Here is a 13,761-nt window from a genome sequence, read left to right as displayed (position 1 = left end):
GTTTATCGGCACCTTCGTCCCCTCCTCTATTATTATTCAGGTATTATATTCTGAAATTTATCTCAAGCAAAATGCTCGGCAGAATGGCAATTCAAATCTGCCAGTACATATTATGGACCACCCTCAGAGTCGCTTCAGGTGACAGAGACCTCTCCTTGTCCAGCAGACTCTGCGCTAGATGAGCGCTGACGAGCTGCTGGATATTGGAGATGCGGAGCCCGTTCCTTGCCGACGGGCACCAGGGACCACAGTTTCTGGTCTCGGAGCCTCTCCCAGGGAAGCACTTTATATGGCGCTTCAGGCTGCCTAACTGCTTAGGGGCTCCCTCGACCCCTGAGCTCTCCGAATTTTAACGTTGGATAATTGCTCTTGCAGACGCTTTGTAGAGTGGTATTTTGTAGAATTGGGGAGTGTTAGGGTTAATCTTTGAACATCAATAAGCATCTGTTGTATCGATAATACGTGTAATTGTCAAAAATCTCACCAATCTTACAGATCAAGATTCAGGAGAAGGAGAAAGGGTTTGCTCGGAATTATTGGAATTTCGTTGTTCCAGTGGACAATGCATACCAGGGGAACAACGATGTGATGGAGACAATAACTGTGGCGACGACTCAGATGAGCAAAATTGCTCATCGGGTAAGTTACATATTAAAATTCAAGGTTATTATTTTGCAACTGAAACGTACATAACAGTATTTTCTTTAATTAATTAATTAATGTATTTCGTATCGGGAGGCGATATCATCTGTAGAGGGACCGCGTAGAGTCAAGGTTCATTATTGATCGGAGATTATATATGCATTTATTAGTAATAAACACAACCAAATTAAAAAGTCGCCACTAGTTACATCCCCATTTAGAGTGTGCTGAGTTTATGGCAAAATAATTTATATAATAATATATACACTTTCCTTCGTAGGTTGATACCAAATTTGATATCAAAGGTTTAATCATCGTGACCTTAGGAATCGTTGTTTGGAAATTCGTGCAATTTTTAAAATGACGGAGTTGTATCACGGCGGAGCTAGTGTGAGTGCCAAGAATTACGTCGCCTGAATAGGCTGGCAGGTTAATCGATTAAAGCGCGACTGTTTGCGACTGCGGGAATTTTCAATGGGATAAGATGTCGGGGTGTGTGTCATTAAAGGTTTACCCATGCATGTCAAAATTCAAATCAAATATGCTCGTTTAATTGTGCGGAGGCAACTGTACAATGATTCCTGTACGGGTTGCTTCGGGCCACATAATAAGCTGATACCATGCATTGGCTTTTGCGTGGTCAATTCGTAATTTGTCATTTTTAAAATTGCACGAATTTCCAAACAACGGTTTGTATGCTCACGATGATTAAACTTTAAACGCGAAGACAATTTGTGGGAGAAGTAGCACTGTGAAGGGGTTATACCGGAAGTAATCCCTTTATGATTTTTGACCCCAAATAAAAAATACCACATATACATTGGGTAAACACAATTCATGTGTGAACATACCGTCAACCCCTTATGTTTTTCTAAGCTAATAAGAATTTTGAAGGTATTTGTTTTTACTCCGGAAGTGACCCCTTAATGACCTTTGACCTCAAATCTGAGAATGACTTACAGACACTGGGTAATAACAATGCATAATGTGCAAGTGGCGTCACTGTCCTACGTATTTGTGGAAGAAGTAACATTTTGAGTTGAAATCACGTTTTTGACACCACGAGTTTCGCGTGACATGTAGGGACATGCATGGTCAGTGATGGTTGTGACCCGGGGGTTGTGACCAAGTTAGGTCATTATTATCTTTTGATGAATCCAAGTGTGTGAAAATATTAGATCCAAAACCAGAGGATGATTTAAGGAAGCCCCATCATGCACTGTAAAAGTGTTATCACTAGAGTTTCAACAGCCACTTTACTTTTCAAATCCCATTGAACTCTGTGCAAAAGATGTTGTTTTAGAATTGCCCGTGTGTCATTATTAGTTGGTCGATTTCAGATCTAAAGTGATGTATGCACGAAGGATCATTCACACCTTCTGTACATAACATAAAATGTGAAATCGACCAACCTTTTAAAGGTGTTTTTACTGTAAATATATCTGTCCAAATTCAAATTTAACCATGCACGTGTGTATGCAGTGGGCGGGCAGTGGTGTCATGTTCACTCACACAGCTGTGCTAACCGCAAGACTTGCTGGGAAGTGCTTAAATCATCCTCTGATCCAAAACATAATAATGATAAAATTGGATGCTTTATGCCCAATATTCAGGGGCGTAGCCAGCTTTCTTGGTCAGGGGGTGAGGGCAAAATAACATTTCGGGGGCACATACGAAAAAATGCAGTTGCATCACATTAGACTTTATGTCTTCGAGCTTTACACTATTTTGGCCCATGATCTGGCTGAATTTTGGTAGAAAAGAGGCTCCCTGCCCTTTTTCTTTTCTTTTGCCCTCCTGATTTTCTCTTTCATTTTTTGTCAGAGGGGCACTTTTTTCTTACATTTTTTGTCAGGGGCACTCATCCCCTGCCCCCCGCTGGTTACGCTACTGCCAATATTTATTGGTCTCATATGAGTTTTAAAATATTGGACGAGACGTAAATATTTTAAAACTCATAGCTCGACCAATAAATATGGGCTCAATCGATCCCGATCCAATTTTATATCAAAATCGGTGTAAGCATGTGAGTGCAGAGCAAATTTAAAGGTCGACAGAAGTAAGTCAAGTCATTTTGCAAAAGTTGCAAGTCGCAAAACTGTTGACTCGAGTCCAAGTCACACGACTCGAGTCTACTCTGGTTATTAGATAGACACAAGCATTGTGGCATGTAAACCACGCCGGTATCTTCGCGCTGCATTTAATCAATAGAACTTACTGCAAAGGTTTTGTCTTGCAAAATACTGCAGTGTTGTTAATATTGATATAATTGGATGGCTGAGCATGATACCATAACATATCGGATGAGTCATAAAATATCGGACGAGCCAACGGCGAGTTCGATATTTGTATGACAAATCCGATATGTTATGGTATCATGCGAAATAAGCCATCCAATATTATCATTATTGGGTTTTCTTAACTCCTAATAACCCTAAAAACATAATAATGAATAAAATTGGGCGAATGAAGTATCAAAATGTGCGTACATAAATCACCTGTCTTTCTATGATAAAATATTGTAAATACGATTCATAGTTCTGAAGCTATAGACGTATTTTTAACGTTGGATGTTTGCTTGTTAGGGTTAATCTTTGAACATCAATAAGCATCTGTTGAATCGATAATACGTGTAATTGTCATAAATCTCACCAATCTTACAGATGCAGATTCAGGTTCAGGAGAAGAAGGGGTTTGCTCGGACTTATGGGAATTTAGTTGTTCCAATAGACGCTGCATACCAGGACAACAACAATGTGATGGAGACAATAACTGTGGTGACGACTCAGATGAGCAAAATTGTTCATCGTGTAAGTTACATATTAAAATCAATGGTTATCATTTTGCAACGGAAACGTGCATAACAGTATTATCTTTAATTAAAGCCATATTATAACATTTGCTGAGGAAGACGCCCTCACTGAATTTTTAAAATTCCTTTTTACACGATTAAATTGTACTTTATTAAACCAATATACCCTGCAAAAATCAAGACTCCAAGTGCTGTAGTTTTGTCAAAATCCGTGATTTTGAATTAAAGGCTGATTCAGCGCTTTATTATTACGATGGAATTATAAGCCGAACGCATACACGATGTTCATAACACACAGTACGTCACGGCGTGCGCGACGGTGATCTACACAACAAAGGGTCGTACCACAACATGACCGAAGGAGTGGTACGTATTGGCGACATGTGCGCTGGTAGTAAATTCCAATTTTCTTTGCTTTGCCGTAGTTGTTCGGCTCAAAAATAAAAGGGATATATCTTACAGTAAAAGCTAACATTATATGGCAAAGAAATGCTAATCTATTTTGTTTGAAAATGTTATAATATTGCTTTAATTAATGTATTTCTTATCGGGAGGCGATATCATCTGTATCATCTAGTTACATCCTCATTTAATCAGAGTCTGATGAGTTTATGGCAAAATAATTTATATAATAATTTCTATACACTTTCCTTCGTAGGTTGATATCACATTTGATGTGAAAGGTTTAATCATCGTGAGCATAGGAATCGCCAGTGTTTGGAAATTCGTGCAATTTTTAAAATGACGGAGTTGTATCACACGGCGGAGCTAGTGTGAGTGCCAAGAATTACGTCGCCTGAATAGGCTGGCAGGTTAATCGATTAAAGCGCGACTGTTTGTGACTACGGGAATTTTCAATGGGATAAGATGTCGGGGTGCGTGTCATTAAAGGTTTACCCATGCATGTCAAAATTCAAATCAAATACGCGCGTTTAATTGTGCGGAGGCAACTGATACCATGCATTGGCTTTTGCGTGGTCAATTCGTAATTTGTCATTTTTAAAATTGCACGAATTTCCAAACAACGGTTTCTATGCTCACGATGATTAAATTTAATAATAATAATAATAATGGAGGGATCTTAGTAGGCGCACAATCTTCAAAAGAACTCAAGGCGCACAAACAATAAAGACAAACAAGTTACATATGTGAATCCGGAAAAGCACGAAGAAAAAGATGCGTTTTAAGCTGCGAAACTTTAAACGCGAAGACAATTTGTGGAGGAAGTAGCAGTTGGAAGGTATTTCGGGTTATACCGGAAGTAACCCCTTTATGATTTTTGACCCCAAATAAAAAAATACTACATATACTTTCGTCGTCGTCGATCTACTCATATCTGAGTATTCGTGACCTTTCTGATGAAGTTTCCCCATCCACTCATGTCGATCTTGTGCTTTGGTGTAACAGCTGTAAATTGACATTTTGGTTAACGAAACAATTCCATCTGTCCACCTGAGTCTTTCTCTTCCCCTCAACTTTTCCGAACATAATCACTTTCTCTAGATTGACTCCTTCTCGCCTGGCAACATGCATGTCCAAAATACTGTAACTTCTGTGTCCTCACTGAGTTGATGCCGGGAGTTGAAGAGTGAGACTTTCTCTCCTATTTCATGCCGAACACTCACATTTGTCCTTTTGGCGGTCCATGGGATGCATAGAAGTTTTCTCAGCACCACATCTCAAACGCTTCAATCCTTCTTTGATCTGCCGCATTGATCACCCACGTTTCACACGCATATATTGCGATCGGGAAAATCAAAGAGGAGACAAGTCTAATCTTTGTTGACTTGCTGATGCTTCTGTCCTTCCATAACTTGTGCATGGTGCACATTGATGTTTTTGCCATTGCTATGCGACGTCTGATCTCAGTAGAGCATCCGCCTTGGTTTGAAATCATGGATCCAAGGAAGTTGAACTGTTTGATAACCTCAATCGCTTGGTTTCCTGCATGAATAGTGGTGTTCTCTTCTTGTTGGTTGATGACCATCACCTTGGTTTTGCTTACATTTAGAAAAAGGCCAAAGTTTTCACTCTCCGTTTTCACTCTTTCAATCAGCTCCTCAAGTTCACAAGCACTGTCTGCTAGTAGGGTAGTGTCGTCCGCATACCGTAAGTTGTTGATGGTTCTGCCTCCGACAGATATTCCAATGCTGCAACTCTCAAGGGCCATTCGCATAATATACTCTGCATATGCATTAAACAGATGAGGAGACAAAATGCATCCTTGTCTCACCCCTTGCTCGATTTTGAACCAGGTACTGTCACCACATGTTGGTCTAACAATTGATTCCTGATCGTCATAGAGTGTCCTAAGCAGTTCTACCACATGTTTTGGGAAGCCCATTGATACTAAGGTGTCCCACAGTTTTTGATGTTGAACAGTATCAAATGCTTTTGAATAGTCGATGAAGCACGTGTAGACTGGACGGTTGAATTCAATAGCTTTCTCTGTAATATTTCTGATGTTTGCTATTTGGTCTCTTCTGCCTTCCACAAAACCGGCCTGCTCTGGGGGAATCTCACGACGCATGTGCTGTTTGATCCTCTCAACCGTAATGTACAGCATGATCTTACTTGCACGAGATTAGAGAGATGGTCCTGTTGTTTTTGCATTCTCTTGTGTCGCCCTTTTTAGGGAGTGGTAGGAATATTGATCTGGTCCAGTCTATCGGCCAGCTCTTGTCTTTCCATAGACAGTGATAGAAGATTGCATAATTTGTGCATCACATCCATTCTTCATCTCCGGTTTCTTTGATCAACTCAGCTAGGATATCATCATATCCTGGTGCTTTACCTGTCCTCATTTTCTTCATTGCCATCACCACTTCTGATCTCAGTATGTCAGGTTCATTTTCATCAACCTCAATTGGTTCTGTTGCACCTCCTAAACCATCTTTACTTGCATACAGCCCTTGACAGTACTGTTGCCACCTCTGTTTGATTTGATCACTCTCAGTTAGAATTTCACCATCTTCATCTTTGATTACATCCAGCTTTGGTGTTTTCTTCCTGTGATTTCTTTCACTGCTCTAGAGAGATCCCTGGAGTGGTTGGTAGAAGAATGTGATTCAACCTCTTTGCATTTCCTTTCAAGAAAATCCTGTTTATCTTGTCTGGTTCTGCGTTGAATTCTCCTGCTTAGGTCTTTCTTTATACTGCCTTTTGTCCTTCTCCGTTTGTATGCCTCTTGCTTTCACCTGACGTCTTTCGTCTACCATTGTATACCCACTTCCTCTGATATCCATGGCGATCGGGTTTTCTTTGGTTTCGGCAAGTTGTTCTGTGCTGCTGTAGAGATTGCCTTCCATATTCAGCCTGTCTCAAAAATATTGTGCAAGTGAAAAGCGCCCTCTTTGGCAATTAGAAAATACCGTTGTGACATAATGCTTACATCTACGTCAAGGGCACAGTCTTAGCTCTCAAATACCGTTTATTCTGTTCAATTTGCTTTTTTTAATCTTGAGATATGTTTAGTTACCAACGATAGGGTAAAATCACAATTGTGCCACTTTTACTAGGAAATAGGGCTGTTACATGTAAATCAATGATAGCTGATGTTGATGTATTTAACTCTAATACCCCCCCCCCCCCAATCGGGGCTCGTGCATTAGATACATCAACATCAGCGCGCGTGCATTATTTCGTCTAATTTCATTAATTTGTCAAATTTCATGAACTTGTCTAAGTTCATTAATCTAAAAGTGTGCAATATCTGTGTGTCTTAAGGGGGTTCGAAACGATGTTTCTGGAAAACAGAAAGTAAATTTAGAACCATTTGAATAGATTGAATAAGTTAAGCTAAATACACTGAGCAAAATAGTTTTTGAAGGAAATCGGACATACGGTTGTCAAGATATACATGTTTTTAGTTTCTTTGTATTCTATTGTTTTTGCCAATATATTGATGAAGTTAATGAGGAAAATTGGCAAAATGTGCTTATGAATATTCATGTTTGCCAATATTATACCAATATCTTATGAATAAACCTTCATACTACTTTTATTTTATATGATTTTGACATGAAACTTTGCCAATGTGTTTCTATGGCCTAAAACATTAACATGTGATTTTCCCGCACATCTAATTAGCATATTTGTATAATTAATTAGCAGTATACTTAAGGCTAATTAATTATGCAAATATGCAAATTAGATGGGCGGGAAAATCACATGTTAAAGGTTTAGGTCATAGAGACACATTGGCAAAGTGTCAGGTCAAAATTCGTAAAGGTGAAAGTAGTATGAAGGTTTATTCATAAAATATTGGCAAAATATTGGCAAAAATTAATATTAATGAGCACATTTTGCCAATTTTCCTCATTAACTTCATCAATATATTGGCAAAAAAACAATAGAATACAAAGAATCTTTCAACAGCAATATCTCAAAAACCGTTTGTCCGATTTGGCTCAAATTTTAGAATTAAGATTATTTTGCATATCTCTATGGAACAAGTCTATTTTAATCTCAACCAGAGCAACTTGATTTTGCCTTTCATACCACCTTAAGTGACAAAGAAAACTGTCTTTACCATGATAGATATAAAATCATTGACATGCACATGTTTTAATTTTACAGCAGAATGTGAAATATTTATTTATCTTTTAATTTGTTTTTAATTATAAAACAGTAAACACAATCTTGTATTGTTGTGGAATTGATGCATTCTTTTGATTTCACGAAGGAATTCTCGATAAACTTGATGCTATCATTGGTGTACAGCCCTCTTCCCAAAAGTGGTACAATTGTGATTTTAGCCTTTCGTTGTTAAGTAAGCATATCTCGAGATTAAAACATGCAAATTGAACAGAACAAACGGTATTTGAGAGCTAAGACTGTGCCCTTGACGTAGATGTAAGCATTATGTCACAACTTTTTTCTAATTGCCAAAGAGGATGCTTTTCACTTGCACAATTTTTTTGAGACAGGCTGTACACTGGGTAATCACAATTCATGTGTGAACATACCGTCAACCCCTTATTTTTTCTAAGCTAATAAGAATTTTGAAGGTATTTGTTTTTACACCGGAAGTAACCCCTTAATGACCTTTGACCTCAAATCTGAGAATGACTTACAGACACTGGGTAATAACAATGCATATGTGCAAGTGGCGTCACTGTCCTACGTATTTGTGGAAGAAGTAACATTTTGAGTTGAAATCACGTTTTTGACACCACGAGTTTCGCGTGACATGTACGGACATGGTCAGTGATGGTTGTGACCCAGGTATTTGTGACCAAGTTAGGTCATTATTATCATGAATCCAATGTGTGAAAATATTAGATCCAAAACATAATAATGATAAAATTGGATGCTTTATGCCCAATATTCAGGGGCGTAGCCAGCTTTCTTGGTCGGGGGGGGGGGGCAAAATAAAATTTTGGGGGCACAGACGAAAAAATGCAGTTGCATCACATTAGACTGTATGTCTTCGAGCTTCCAAAAAGGCTTTATTGGGATGATGTGCGCGAGTAGCGCGCAAAAATTTGGTATTTACACTATTTCGCCCATTATCCAGATAAAAAGGGTCTTAACGTTACAATGTGATCGCGTAGCGCGAAAAAGTTTTGTATTTTACACTATTTTGGCCCATGATCTGGCTGAATTTTCGTAGAAAAGAGGCTCCTTGACCTTTTTCTTTTATTTTGCCCTCATGATTTCCTCTTTCATTTTTTGTCAGAGCGGGCACTTTTTTCTTTATTTTTTTGTCAGGGGGCACTCTGCCCGCCTGCCCCCCTGCCCCCCGCTGGCTACGCTACTGCCAATATTTATTGGTCTCGCTATGAGTTTTAAAATATTGGACGAGACGTAAATATTTTAAAACTCATAGCTCGACCAATAAATATGGGCTCAATCGATCCCGATCCAATTTTATATCAAAATCGGTGATGTGAGTGCAGAGCAAATTTAAAGGTCGACAGAAGTAAGCCATGTCATTTTGCAAAAGTTGCAAGTCGCCACACTGGCGTCTCGAGTCCAAGTCCCACGACTCGAGTCTACAACTCTGATTATTAGATAGACACAAGCATTGTGGCATGTAAACCACGCCGGTGTCTTCGCGCTGCATTTAAATCAATAGAACTTACTGCAAAGGTTTTGTGTTTTAAAATCCTGCTGTGTTGTTAAAGGCATTATAAAAGTGCTCTAAGCATGTTTTAAACAGATTATTTGAGTAGAGCAAAGTACACTAATCAATATGCCTTTTGTTTGGAGTCAATCGGACATACGGTTTTCAAAATATATCAATTTATATTTTCTTTGTATCTTATTGTTTTTATCAATAATCAATAAAGTTACTGAGCTAAAATGACTGGAGAAGCTCATTAATATATAATTTTTCACAATATTTTGCTAAAAATCCATGCATAAATGTTCAGCAGGGTACTTTTATTTTGCATACTTTTGCCCTGAAACTTGGTCAAAGTGTTTCTAATATGTTCTAATGTATTATATAGTGAAACCGCCCCCTAATTTGCATAATTAATTAGCATTTATGCAAATTAGCTCACTAATTATGCACATATGCAAATTAGAGGGCGGCTTCACTATATAATACATTAGAACATATTATAAACACTTGGACCAAGTTTCAGGGCAAAAGTATGCAAAATAAAAGTACCCTGAACATTTATGCATTGATTTTAAGCAAAATATTGGTAAAAATTACATATTAATGAGCCTTTCCAGTCCTTTTAGCTCATTAAGTATATTGATTATTGACAAAAACAATAGGATACAAAGAAAATATAAATTGATGTATTATGGAAACCGCATGTCCGATTTGCTCCAAACAAAATGCATATTGATCAGTGTACTTTACCCTACTCAATTGATCTGTTTAAAACATGTTCAAAGCATTTTCTAATTTCTAGAAAATGCATCCAATACCACCTTAACATTGAATGAAATTGGGCGAATGAAGTATCAAAATGTGCGTACATAAATCATCTGTCTTTCTATATAAAATAATTGTAAATACGATTCATAGTTCTGAGGCTATAGACGTATTTTTAACGGCTACGTTACTGTTTGTGAGGTTTTGTTACGTGTAGGCCTATATGTCATTTCAGATTACTCCGCATATCATGTATCAGAGATTTGCGAAGGCTGGGACTGGGAATTTCGTTGTGCCAATGGACGCTGCATAATCGAAGGTAATCGATGTGATGGAGAAAATGATTGTGGCGACGACTCAGATGAGCAAAATTGTCCGACGAGTAAGTTACATATTGAAATTCATGGTTATCATTTTGCAACTGAAACAGGCACAACAGTACGGTACTATTATCTTTAATTAAGGGTATACGATGTATTGTTGGTCGAAGCAGCAAAAAATTTAGTTCACAGCATCTTGCGAATCGTAGTAAGCTTTAGCAAAAAATTGCATTACTCAATTCAAAGCGAGCGTGTAGAAGAATTCAAATATCACAGATATACTTTTGGAGGTCCTGTGGTTCTTGAGTTTAGTAAATAGGGCTGAAACAACAACACCTTTGTAAAACGTACGTAACTCATCATTAACAACAATAAATTAAGCAAGTTTTCAATTTCTTTTCCTTTTGTTAAGAGGAAATAATAATTGAAATAAATCAGTCTTATAAAACTGAACACATCGAAATCTAATTTCATATAGGCCTACTTATGGAACAGTTTGTACATTTATTTACATTCTTCGAGCTTTAGACATTATTGTCTTCTTCAGGAACTACAAAACAAATGACACAAGAAAAAAATGCAAAAAAATAATAATAATAATTCAGAGTTTTAAGCTTTTATTCAATAGCCAGAGTATGCACAATGGGCAAGAGGTAGTTCACCACGTAAACTTATGGCTCAAAATTCGGACCGCTCGCCAATAGTATCAGTTTGTGAATGAGGACATCGTATAAGTTCCTTGTACTAGGCAAGAGGACTACGTTGAAGTCTAGTGTTTTTCAAATTCGGACTAGGGCAAATGGTATTCAGTTTTGGACTAAACGCAGTGTTTTTTAGATTTGGACTAGCGCAGTGTCGGACTGAAGGAGTGTTTTCCAGATTCGGACTAGCGTATTGGTTTTCAGTTTCAGACTGGCGCAGTATTTTTCAGATTCGGACTAGCGGCGTTTCGGACGTGCAGAGCGTATTTTGGATTCAGACTAGCGGCGTTTCGGACTAGTGCAATGCATTTCAGATTCGGACTAGCGGCGTGTTGGACTAGCGGCATGTCGGATCTGCGGCGTGTCGGATTCTTCCATGTAAGATTCATATTTGTGGGCAACTCTCCCAAGTAACTAGAATTAAGCAGTTTGTAATTAAGGTAGCCCCACACAAAGGTGCAGTATGCAAATAAGCTCATTATTATGCATATGCAAATAACTATGCAGCACATCAGGGCTTCAGGCCACCAAATACTATCACAATATCAAGTTTGAAGGTGATCGGTTATTATGTTTTTAAACAGATGCAGAGCGGATTTATGAAATTCTAAGCAAATCCTAAATAAGCAAATAACAGGACACAAAACTATACAGCACATCAGGCCACCATATCCTACCACCATACAAAGTTTGATATAAAATTGGACGGATTGAGTGTGATACCTGAATTTATCGGTCGAGCTAGAGTTTTCAAATATCATGCGAGACGAAGTCGAGCGTGATATTTGAAAACTCTAGCGAGACTGATAAATTCAGGTATCATGCGAAATTATCCGTCCAATTTTATCATTATTATGTCTTCAGAATCTTTTTTTGGTCAAAAACATGATTTTTAGTAAAAAAAACATGATTTTGGTCAAAAATGCAACTCTTGGTCAAAAATGATTTTTGACATGATTTTTAGTCAATTAAGGTGATTTTTGGTCAAAAATATGATTTTTGGTCGAAAATGTGATTTTTGGTCGAAAATGTGATTTTTGGTCGAAAATATAATTTTTGGTCAAAAATATAATTTTTGGTCAAAAATATGTTTTTGGTTTAATTTTTGGTCAAAAATGTGATTTTTGGTCAAAAATGTGATTTTTGGTCAAAAATGTGATTTTTGGTCAAAAAATGTAAAAATGTGATTTTTGGTCAAAAATGTATTTTTTGGTCAAAAATTTGATTTTTGGTCAAAAATGTGATTTGGCCGATTTTGGGTCATGGCTTGTCACATTTACAAGAAAAAATCACACCAAAAGAGACTTTTACACATGAAGTATATGAACTATGCACTCTTAGGAAGAGGCTACAGATATGAAAAAACCCTGTAGCTCCAGGTGACCGATACACAAATTTATCAGACAGCAAGGTTATGTACAAAGGTATAGGATGCAAGATTCTGAAGACATAATAATGAAGTTGATCGGTTATTACGTTTGAGCTGGACTGTGGATTAATGAATTTGCTTCCGCCCGGACAGCCAATAAACAACCAGGCAGATGGGTAAAGAAACAAACAGACAACCAACCATCTGGATGATAACATAAGCCCCACACTTGTGTGGGGGCCAAAAATGCAGTATTTGTTTCGTCATATATTTGCTGATACTGTGTATTTACTTAATAGCAGGGAGGAGGTATCCTTCTAATTATACATATATATATATCTTATTTGTTTTTACAGAGAGGTCTGAGGAAATGCGTTTATTGGAGTGGCTGAAGCGTGAGCTTGAGATTGGCAGAGACTAGCATGTGATTTGAAAAGAGCAAGTTAATGCTGAGATGGACTATAGACTGACACCTTTGATTCATAATGCATAGGATATTATCTTTTTTAGTACTAACTACTAACCAGTATAACCAAATACTCCCATCATCATGTTGTTCATATAATTTGATGCTCTGGTTAAAAATCATGGGTCCCGAGCTAACCTCAACTAGTACAGGGAACCCAATACTAGTACAGGGAACTATACGGTGATTTTTTTATTTTGGGTGGATTGAGAAAATATTCTAGGTATGACTTGTTGTACTAAACCCATACCGTAGTAGCTCTGCACAAATAAATAAATAGGGCAGCACCAATAATGAAAATGTCATACCGATAAATGATGTGTCTGTTTTGCCCGTTTTTTAAAGTTTGCGTTGCGAACTAAATATCAACATAGTCTTGATAAAAATCAGATAGTGCTACTCATTGAACACGAAACGTTTTCATAAAAAAGAGCGCTCTAAGATCATTGCCAAAAAAACATTTAAAATCTGGTTTACGTTTACCATATTTACGTTAAAAAATTTAGGTCTTTTTGGGAATAAAATATATATCTTCAATATGAAAGGTCAAAATTTTCAATTGATTGTCGGCTTTTCATCCCAGCTACACACGTACATATCATTAGATTTATAAAGT

The sequence above is a fragment of the Amphiura filiformis genome, chromosome 1, assembly GCF_039555335.1.
Source record: "Amphiura filiformis chromosome 1, Afil_fr2py, whole genome shotgun sequence".
In the NCBI taxonomy this organism is placed as follows: domain Eukaryota; kingdom Metazoa; phylum Echinodermata; class Ophiuroidea; order Amphilepidida; family Amphiuridae; genus Amphiura; species Amphiura filiformis.
This window is presented reverse-complemented; position numbering follows the sequence as displayed.